The sequence below is a fragment of the Capsicum annuum genome, chromosome 12 (assembly GCF_002878395.1).
Source record: "Capsicum annuum cultivar UCD-10X-F1 chromosome 12, UCD10Xv1.1, whole genome shotgun sequence".
NCBI lineage: Eukaryota > Viridiplantae > Streptophyta > Magnoliopsida > Solanales > Solanaceae > Capsicum > Capsicum annuum.
This window is the reverse complement of record NC_061122.1, coordinates 199,310,524-199,322,224: the sequence shown is the minus strand read 5'-3', so window position 1 is coordinate 199,322,224 and position 11,701 is coordinate 199,310,524.

Here is an 11,701-nt window from a genome sequence, read left to right as displayed (position 1 = left end):
AAACTATACCATACTGTAAACAAACTCTAATAAAATTACATGAAATATGTCTTTGTTTGACATTTTTTTCTTTTTTTTTTCTATTTTTAAATTTTCAAATGTAATAGAGTGTTACATTTTTTATGAAGTAAAATATCTTAAACTGTATATCAATATAAAAATTTCAACAACAAAAGAAGAAAATGACAAAAAATTGAAAAGGTGACTACAATTAGTCGAAAGATATTTAAAAAATGCAGTAAGCTAAACAAATACCCCCTTCTGAAAAATTCAAAATGCATCGTGTAATTAGTACTTACAAATATTCTTTCACACATGAACATTGAATATTTTGTAAATGAAAAATTTAACTTAATCAACAATGAAAAAGGAATAAAACTCCCTACTGCTAACTTAAATCAAAATCTAGAAGAGATCAAGAATAAAAATCAAAGAAGAAAGGAGAATAGAAATATACATCCAACACTTCATGATTGTTATTTATAGATTAGTTTAGCTATAAAGAAGAGATTTCAAGAGACATGTTTTTAAATGGTGAATAAAAAGAGATGAATTTTTTTTGTAACCTATGAAATATAATTAAGTAATAAATGTGGTAGAAGTTTTTAGGTTTTTTTGTAACCTATGAAATATAAATAAATAAATACAAAAAATGAAAGAAAAAATTCAAAAATATAAAAAAGAAGAAGATAAATATGAATGAAGGCCATAGAGAGGTGCCACATCACCTCCCCTATGATTCTCTTTTATATATATATATATTGATGGATCAGATGGGCCCCACTTTTTAAAATATACAGATGGCCTTTACTACATTTTCCAAAGTGAGTATTTAATATTTACACGTGGCCATCACCAATTACTGTTATTTGATACCAACTTGCCTATTTTTTTGTGTGTGATATTTAATACTTTTGCTGGATTATGTACAATCACTTTAAGTTAAACTTTTTATTAATGAACAGAAATGCTCTTGGTCGTCCAAGGACTATCATTTCTATATAGTAGAAATATGAGAAGTCTTCGAATGTCATGACTCATGAGTCATAATTTAAAGAAAAAATTACTTAAAACAACACCTTAAGTTTTCAATATTACTTAAAAGTCCACCCAACTTAACTAGTTACAAAAATTCCTTACACACATTTCTTTTCATATACATTACTATCCAATACGTTACACAATCTACAATTCCTATATTCTCTCCCAAATTCATGGTAGAATTGGTGTGGATAATGCAAGTTATATTGTTTGAATCAGAATTGTGTTCTCCTCCACTCCATCAATATTGAAGTTTCAACTTCCACAAATAACCTCCACTAACTTACTTCTTCATAAACTTTTGGAGATTAATTTATTTTTCATTTAATTTTTAGATTTAGTAGTTCAAAAATTAAAGCAAATTGTTTCAACTTTCACAAACGACCTCCATTAACTTATTTCTTCATAAGCCTGCTATTGCTGTTACAAAGAGAAAAAAAATTGTGAAAAGAGACCCATTACCAAAGACATGATTTTTATGTATCAGATTTATAAATTTCATCCATATACATTCTATTTATGTACCATAGTGTAAAATGAAACAAATGAGAATGTAAATATTCTTTTTGATACATAGATCTATTTCTGACAAAGATATTGCATGCTTTCTGATACATAGATCTATTTTAGACAGAAATTTGCATGCTTTTTGATACATAGAAAGATTTTTATGTGATATGGGTACTTTACACCTGCTACATTCAATATATGTTTTTTTTCCTGATACAAAGATATAACGAAATTAAGTTTCAAATTTATTTTCTGAAACTTAAAAAAATTATATGTGATATGAGTTCTTTAAACCTGCTCATTTATACTATATTATATTCCTTATAACCCTATTGAGTGAAGGTTATGGAAGTCTTAAAGTCACAATTCCACAACACCCTTCTTACGTTGATCTTTATGATAGAGTCCTTTTATGACTTTTATTGTAATACCCCGATCGTTCTTTAAGTCTAAATCCATCTTTTGAGTATATGGAAATGACTTTCAAAGTGAATGATGATTGAACCATGTAGAGTTTCCCTAGTTTCAACTTTTTGTCCTCTAAAGCATTGAATAAGCTTTTTGTCGATACCAAATTCGCCCAAATCTGACACTCGGATAAAGAGTTAGAGTCATTTTAGTGAGACAGTGTGCCACCTAGCACTTTAGCGCGTAGCGGAGCTAGCCAAAATGACAATTGTCATTTTTTAGTGAGCCTCCGTGATATTGACGCATCGCGCCAAGGCTTAATATTAGGATTGTCAAATTTCAATGCACCAACGTGATTTCACCGCGTCGCGGTGCCCTTCCAGGTCACAACCAAAGTGACAATGCAATTTCACCGCGTCACGCCACTGAGCAGTTTCCCAATTGTCCAAATTCAAGGAAGGACCGTAATCCTGGCGCATCGCGCTAGGGCTAAAAATCGGGCTCCAGTTCTAGAATTTGCTCAAGGGTATTTTGGTCTTTTCTACCCGTTCTTACCCTCTATATATATCCAAGTAAAGAAGAGAAATTCATTTCTCTCCAATTTCTTTCCAAGAACATTCAAGAATCTAGGGTTTTCTCTCAAACCAAAAATCCAATCTTCTCCAAGAAAATTCAAGAATCTTCCATAAATACCTTCAAATGGTTCAAAATTTAAGATATTTAAGTCAAAGAATCAATAAATTTAGCTCAAGAGTGTGAGAAAGAAGTTCCAATCAAGTGTCTTCATCTCAAAAATCATAATCAAGGTATGTGGGGCTTGAACAAGAATATCCTTTCATTCTTGTGCCCAAAGATTTGATTTTTACTATTGAAATTTCATGATCTTTGCAAGTGGGTTTACACCCAAACTATTTTTGATTTATGATTTATGAGATTTGAGTTGATTAAGTTTGATATTTATGATTATTTTACCATCATATTTCTTTAATTGAGAAATTTATGCCATGAGATGTATATTGATATTATGAAATAATGATTTCTAAAGTGATTTAAGATAAGCGTCATGATTTATGCTTTTCCATGAGGAGTTTGATTATTGAATATATATATTGATATTTGAGCTTGAGAGTCAAGAATGAGTTCTATGATGTTTTCTCGAAGTTTTTGACATTGATATGATTTAATGAGCAAGTCCACTTGATGTTGAGAAAGATTATTTTGAGTTGAATCGAGTTAGGAATCCACAAAGTATTTATGATTTACCGATGAGATATATTTATGATTTTGGTCTCTATGGTAGACCCTTGAGTTAATCAAGGTGGATTTCCTAACACGTTCCGAGCTTGAGTCTGGGAGTAGTATTTAGCACCGAGCGGAAAGTGTGGGTTCAGCGCATCCTACTTCCCCAAAACTATGTGCCACAGTAGGATAAAGATCAAGGGCTAAAGGCCAAGACAATGATCACTTAAGTTAAGGTTCTACTCCGATGGAAAGGATAGAACAACTCTTCCCAACGTGGACAAAACGTTGGACTCCATGTAAGTTCACATAGTTTATGTTGGTTATAATAAGCCCCCAAGTCCATAATAGTCTGAGTTTCTTAATTTACCGAGTCACTCTAAGTCATGAGTCAAAGAGTTTGAGTTGAGTCCAATGATTTATGAGATTTACGAAGCATGTGTTACTGTTGATGATTTATGAGAAACTATATTACAGTTTAATTCAAGTGAAGAGAGTCATTATTTTTAGCATTCATAATTTTATTTTACATTTATGGTATTATTTAAAAATATTACATACACCCCCACATACTCAGTGCATTCCTAAAGTACTGACCCATATATATATGTCTATGTGCTACGTTGTCTCATAATGTAGGTACAAGTGGTAGTGCACATACCTTATTCAGTCAGTTGGCAGCTTCCAGTCAGCAGGTGGTGAGTCCTTTTGATTCAAGGGCTTGAGTTAGTTATACAGTTTGAGAAGTATTGTATTTTCTTATTTTAGTTGTATTGAGCTTGGATAGTTGGGAGTCATGACCCGGCTATCTAAAGTCAGTACCAGCAGAGGCTTCATAAACAATCAGTAGAAGTTGATGTATTCAGTTTCAGTTTCATTTTGTAGAGGTAGAGTTGTAATCTTGTAAAGTTATAATTGTATTGATCAAGTTCAAAGAAGTGCTATGTTTTCACTGATTTTATATAGATTTAAGCATTTTATTCTGTCGCTTATGAGTTATGTCAGTAGGAGGGTTAGCTTGGGGTTACTTATTCTTCTAAGCACCGTGTGACATCTCAGGACCCAATTTTGGGGCATTACAAACTTGGTATCAAAACACAGAGTTCAAGTGTCCTAGGGAGTCTGTGTAGCCGTGTCTAGTAGAGTTTTGCAGAACGGTATGGAGACGTCTGTACTTTTCTTTGAGAGGCCTCAAAATATTTAGAAAAGGTCTCCATTCTTTCAAGTCTTAGATCGTGCTATAGAAAGGTTCTTTGAGAAACTTATACGGATTCTCATCTTACTCTATTCAGGGCATCCCCGCCTTATTTTCAAGATATTAAAGATAGTCAAGCTCAAATCTTTCTAGATAGTACCTTCTTAAATAGTCTCTACAGATAGTTATGGAGTTGTAAATGAGCTAGAAAGTATCCTATTAGTGCTTTATCATGCTTTGCTTATAAATCATGCAATAAGCCCAAGTCAGTTGTGCTTCTAGATTCCTTCTCAAAATCCATAACAATAATTTATACTTCTTTATGTATGTACTGTTCTTGAGGTAACATGATCAACGAGTTCCAATTTCCCCCTTTTGATAATGCTCTCAGACTTACTAGTGAGGAGTTTAAGAAGTTTTACAAAGCGGCTTGAGCGGAGTCTTCCAGCATGTTATAAGTTCCCCCAAGCTTTATGTTATGTCCTTACCCTTGTGAGTCATTCCATTAAGACAGAGTGAGATGTGTATTCTTAAATCAATGAATATTGTATGTCAAGTTTCTACCTCTCATAATCTTTTCATTATCATGTTGTTGAAACTAAAAGTCTAGTGAAGCCGTGTGGGGCTCTTTTGATTCACTAGCATAATTGATTTGTTATCCATCTCAAATTATTTTTCAAAATGCAAAATCAAAGACTCGTGAAGCTGGGTGAGGCCTATTTTGATTCACTAGTGACTCGTTGTTCATCTTGTTTCCTCGCGCTGGTTGAAACTGAGTTTAGAGGTATAGTGGCAAGAAGGGTGGTAAGTCTGATTTATTGAAAGTATGTATAGCCGAGCCTTTTTGCATGTGATCGAGTTAGTTATGAAATGATATGTCCTTATGTGTCAGCTCATGGAAAAAAGAGAAGGAGTTACTGATTAAGGTAAATAATAGTTTGCTTGAAGTATGAAGAGAGTTATTGACGGTGTGTGTTGCACAAGACAAGTATAGGTTATGGATGAAGATACTTAGTCGATGAGTATTGTTAACTTAGGTGCTCCTGAGATTACAAAAAGAAGTTAAGTTGAGGCTTAGAGAGCTATGAACTAAGTTAAGCTGTGTATGAAGGATAGATAGTAATGATGGGTAGAAGAAGGATGTGTTGATGGATTGTAAATGAGATAGGCCATATGATTATGACCAATTATTGTTGTTATGAGGTTTAAGTAGGCTAATGTTTATTGATGTTTTGTTTTATAGTTTCCAACTGAAATTTTTTGTGTGTGAGGTAGAGTTGTAAGTTATGTTGTGAGCTAGGCATTAAGCTTGAATGATTGATGGCTATGAATGTAGATGTGATAATTTTTTTGGTTAATGGCACCAGTTATAGGGAAGTGACCTAATATGATTAAACAGTGTATGCAAGAGCTTAAGTTTGGTTGATTTGTAGTCAATTTTGAGATTGTATCTATGATAAGGAAGTTTGCCCAAGGTGCTATGGGGCTGCATTATTTTCGAGGATCATTGCATGTGGTGTAGATAGTGGCATCATGGAGCTACTAGGTGAAGAAAAGACTAGTCAGGTAATGAACGATATTCTTGATGGCTAAGTTAAGGAGTTTAGATTGAAAATGTTGAGCCTTTTTGTGTGATTTTGATTCTCATTATTTAGAAATATAAGTTTACAACTGTGATATTAGTAGGCTATGACCGTAGTATTATGGTCCATCAAAGGTTGGGAAGTATTCAAGTTGAGCATTAGAATCTAAGATTTGAAATTCCAAAGTTGAGTTAATAGAAATAGGGGTTGAAGCGTTAGATGGTGTATACTCTGACTATAGGGATGCTCATGCAAATTCAAAGTTAGTGAGCGTGCAAGTATCATATGATGACTAATGGAGGTATAGAGGGATAGGATGTAACTCAGACGGTGGTGTAAGGAAGTGGTTGTGTGTTTTCAGGTGTAGTCATTCAGATTAAATTCTATTGTTCTTGTGTATTGATTATATCCCGAACTCTAGAGTAAAATGATTTCAGTTTAGACTAGAGTGTATATAGTGGTTTACCTACTCAGAGTGATGGCTTAAGTCTAAGGGGGAGATGATAAGATGAGTAACCAAGTTAAGCTTTCAGATTTTAGGAGATATACCAGTAGGTTGTAAGGTAGCGGTGAGAAAGAATGATGCTTGACCCATTCTTATTTTGGTATTTTTCAGTTATCCAAATAATTACTCATGCTTTACGTTTCAGTTCTATGATCATAACTCATGCATATCATAAAGAATCATGCCCTCTCTTAGTTCCCAAAATACAGAGCTTCAGATATGTCAGCAGTTGGAATTACATTCCATAAGTTGCGAGTTCAAAATTTAGGTCATGCGGCTCATGACTCATGTACTCAAGCCTTGCGGTATGTTCAGTTCAAGTATTCAAGTAATGTTTCTAATGATCAACAAAAAAATTTAGATTTATATCGTGCATGTCCTCGGGAAGTATTTCCTTGATAAGTTTATGATGTTAAATCCTCTATTCCTCAGGCCTCAGTTGAGTGTCAAGTTATTCATAGTATCTATTCATGTGTCAAATCCTCATGCTCTAATCTTTTAGTTATCTTTCCTTAATCAAGATAGTGGTGGTGAATAGTTGTCTAGATAAGAGAGAGAAGATATTTCCTTATCAATGATAGAGGGTGGCATGCTTACTTTGGCAAAGTGGTAATGTGAAGTGAGATTGAGGCTAAGTTTTTGATACATGTCACATTTAATCGAAGTTTAATGTGTTATGATTGGGGAGATTGTTGTATGTTCGTTTTGTGTAATTCCATGAGTCTAAAGGAATATTAAAGTGAAGCGTTTGTGTAGGACTTGATTAGTTAGGAATATGTCGGGTGTGCTTGCTTAAGGTGAGTGCATGGGAGTTGTTCTTGATAAGAAGTGTGTAGGATATGAAAAAGAGGCTTTATAAGTGCTTGATTAGGAATGTATATGTGGTTGTGAAGATGGGCTCGAAGGTCGTGTTTGTGTACGTGCGGATGAATGCATTGCACGTTAGTAAATAGCTAGTACTAGATGGATTGGAGTTGTCGAAGTGGTAATGAGAATTACTCTTGAAGTAAGAGGTTGTAAAAATAATGTAGATGTGTGGAAGTCCATGATCCAGAATGGTATCATATGGTGAATCTTGTGGTTCTAAGTTAGGCATGAAGATGATAAGAGGGTTTGGTTCAAGGAGATACGAGTAGATGAAAGTGTTAGTGCCATGTGAGGATTATAAGTCTTATCGATCAAGTATAGGATCGGAAGAGTATAGTATAGTCCAGAGAGTGTTTGAGAAGTGTGGTTAAGTTTGAGAGTAAGGATTTGCATTGCTTGAGGCCTAGTACTTCTATCCCGACTTATGATTTACAGGTTTATGTTCCAAGCTATGGGATTATGGAAATTCTATGATCTCTGATTCAGATGTATTGTTTAGATCTTCCCTAAAGCTCCTTGCTCCTTCATACCATTAGAATTTCTTGGAAGGGTGTTGAAGAAATTCTCCACTTAAGTATGAGTATCTAGTACGATTCAGTTTGTATAGTCAGCAACCCAATTTTAAAATTTGGTAGATAGGTTTCTATGGTTTTCCATTTTTCGAACTAGTCTGGTCTTGCTACTCGAAGTTTCATAAGTACGGTCAATCCAGTAAGTGGCTGCTCGCACCCAAGATCTGCGAATTTAGTTCAGTATATGTATCTGGCATCAGCTTCAGATTCAGATATCTAATTGTGATTCAGTCTGTGAGCATTCATTGATCGATCGTTATTTTCCAAGTATTCTAGCCCAGATAATGGAATACCCATTGTATAATCTTAGCCTTATTTCTCATGACTTATTCCTGCATAAATTATCACTTCGCAGTCTATGAGTACGATTACACCCTGATCACAGCAAGTGAATCCTAAACTCTCAGTACGAGCCCACTCTTTATTATAAGCAGAAGGTAAATCCGCTCAGACTCAATCAAGAATTATAACTTCCCTCTATTCTAATCTTTTCCAGTCTTGGATCCAGCGGTATAGCTATTCACATCACGAGTTTATACATTCAAAGAAGTACTCCAAAGTTTAGAAAGATATAGATTTAGATTAGCAAGTTATTTCAACTGTGTATCTTCAGTTTTCCCTGTATTCTTGGCCAAAATAGCAACATTCGAGGACGAATGTTTCCAAGGGGTAGATATTGTAATACCCCGATCGTTCCTTAAGTCTAAATCCATCTTTTGAGTATATGGAAATGACTTCCAAAGTGAATGATGATTGAACCATGTAGAATTTCCCTAATTTTGACTTTTTTTCCTATAGAGCATTGAATAAGATTTGCATCGATACCAAATTCGCCCAGATCCGACACTTAGGTGAAGAGTTAGAGTCATTTTAGTGATACAGTGTGCCACCTAGCACTTTAGCGCATCGCGGAGCTAGCCAAAATGGCAATTGTCATTTTCCAGTGAGCCTCCGGGATATTGACGCGTTGCATCAAGGATCAATATTAGGATTGTCGAATTCCAGTGCACTAACGTGATTCCACTGCATCGCGGTGCCCTTCCAGGTCACAACCAAGGTGACAATGTGATTTCACCATGTCGCGCCATTGAGCAGTTTCCCAATTGTCCAAATCCAGTGAAGGACCACGATCCTGGCGCGTCGCGCCAGGGCCAAAAATCGGGCTCCAGTTCTAGAATTTGCTCAAGGGTATTTTGGTCTTTTCTACCCATTCTTACCCTCTCTCTATATATATCCAAATAGAGAAGAGAAATTCATTTCTCTCCAATTTCTTTCCAAGAACATTCAAGAAGCTAGGGTTTTCTCTCAACCCAAAAATCCAATCTTCTCCAAGAAAATTCAAGAACCTTCCATAAATACCTTCAAGTGGTTCAAGATTTAAGATATCTAAGTCAAGGCATCAAGAAGTTTATCTCAAGAGTGAGATAAAGAAGTTCCAATCAAGTGTCTTCATCTCAAAAATCATAATCAAGGTATGTGGGGCTTGAACAAGAATATCCTTTCATTCTTGTGCCCAAAGATTTGTTTTTTACTATTGGAATTTCATGATCTTTGCAAGTGGGTTTACACCCAAACTACTTTATTTATGATTTATGAGATTTGAGTTGATTAAGTTTGATATTTATGATTATTTTACCATCATATTTCTTAAATTGAGAAATTTATGCCATGAGATGTATATTGATATTATGAAATAATGATTTCTAAAGTGATCTAAGATAAGCATCATGATTTATGCTTTTCCATGAGGAGTTTGATTATTGAATATATATATTGATATTTGAGCTTGAGAGTCAAGAATGAGTTCTACGATGTTTTCTCAAAGTTTTTGACATTTGATATGATTTAATGAGCAAGTCCACTTGATGTTGAGAAAGATTGTTTTGAGTTGAGTCGAGTTAGGAATCCACAGATTATTTATGATTTACCGATGAGATATATTTATGATTTTTGTCTCTATGGTATACCCTTGAGTTGATCAAGATAGATTTCCTAACGTGTTCTGAGCTTAAGTCTGGGAGTAGTATTTAGCACCGAACGGAAAGTGTGGGTTCAGTGCATCCTACTTTTCCAGAACTACGTGCCACCGTGGGATAAATATTAAGGGCCAAAGGCTAAGACAATGGTCACTAAAGTTAAGGTTCTACTCCGATGGCAAGGATAGAACAACTCTTCCCAATGTGGGCAAGACGTTGGACTCCATGTAAGCTCATATAGTTTATGTCGATTATAAGAAACTCCCAAGTCCATACTAGTCTAAGTTTCTTGAGTTACCGAGTCACTCTAAGTCATGAGTCAAAGAGTTTGAGTTGAGTCCAATGATTTATGAGATTTATGAAGCATATGTTACTGTTGATGATTTATGAGAAACTATATTACAGTTTAATTCAAGCGAAGAGAGTCATTATTTTCAGCATGCATGATTTTATTTTACATTTATGGTATTTACAAATGTTGCATACACTCCCACATACTCAGTACATTCCTAAAGTACTGACCCATAGATATATGTCTATGTGCTACATTGTCTCATAATGTAGGTACAAGTGGTAGCGCACATACCATATTCAGTCAGTTTGCAACTTCTAGTCAGCAGGTGATGAGTCCTTTTGATTCAAGGGCTTGAGTTAGTTATACAGTTTGAGAAATATTGTATTTTCTTATTTTAGTCGTATTGAGCTTAGATAGTTGGGAGTCATGACCTGGCTATCTAAAGTCAGTGCTAGTAGAGGCTTCATAGACAGTCAATAGAAGTTGATGTATTCAGTTTTAGTTTCATTTTATAGAGGTAGAGTTGTAATCTTGTAAAGTTCATAATTGTATTGATCAAGTCCAGAGAAGTGCTATGTTTTCGCTGATTTTATATAGATTTAAGCATTTTATTCAGTTGCTTATGAGTTATGCCAGCAGGAGGGTTAGCTTGGGGTCACTTGTGCCCCTAAGCACCGTGTGACGTCTCTTAACCCAATTTTGGAGCGTTACATTATTATGTTACGGTAGTGGAGTTGGTGACAGCTGAGTGGTAGTCTTAGATACTTTATAGATATACATTATATATTTTAGTGTTGGATAGATAGTAAACCCTTGAATAAAACTCAAGGTTGGTTGTGTAAAGTTTAACACTAATGGGTATGTAATTCTAATTCTCCAGTGAAGACTAGCGTATTTACTTTATGAGCTATTCCTAGTGCTTCAAACATGATTAGAGCATGTTTATAGACTTAGCCTTTAGCATCCTTGGGTTGTTCACCTTTAGGAGAACTTGAAGTGAGGCTTTTTAGGTGCATTATAATCATAAGTAGGAGTGTAGTGGAGAAGTGATGCTAATTTAGAAGTTATTGGTCATTTTGCTAAAAGTATAGTATTCCTATTATTTCTTTTGGCCCAAGATACACTTACTTCATGCTATAAAATTATAATGACCCTTCAGGTTATTTCCTAGATTTGCATGTATTTCTAGCATTTTGAGCCTCCCCACAGAAGCTACAGGTCATTTGTGACTTGCCAAAATTGTCAATTCGTTGATCGGATAGTTGTTTTGGATTTTAGGCTCATTTCCTTATTTTAGAGTTATTCTTGGACAAAAACTCCATGTATATGGCCTCAAATGAGAATTTTAACAATGCCATTAGCTCCAAAACATTGATTTTAGGCTAGGTGAACTCTTGGTTTGGGTCCCGAGGAACCCAGGCTTATTTCGAGCTGTTAGTTGGAAGTTAAGAAAATAAAAGTTGGGTATGAGACCCATTTTTTTTATCTAAATGACCTCGGATGGAAAGTT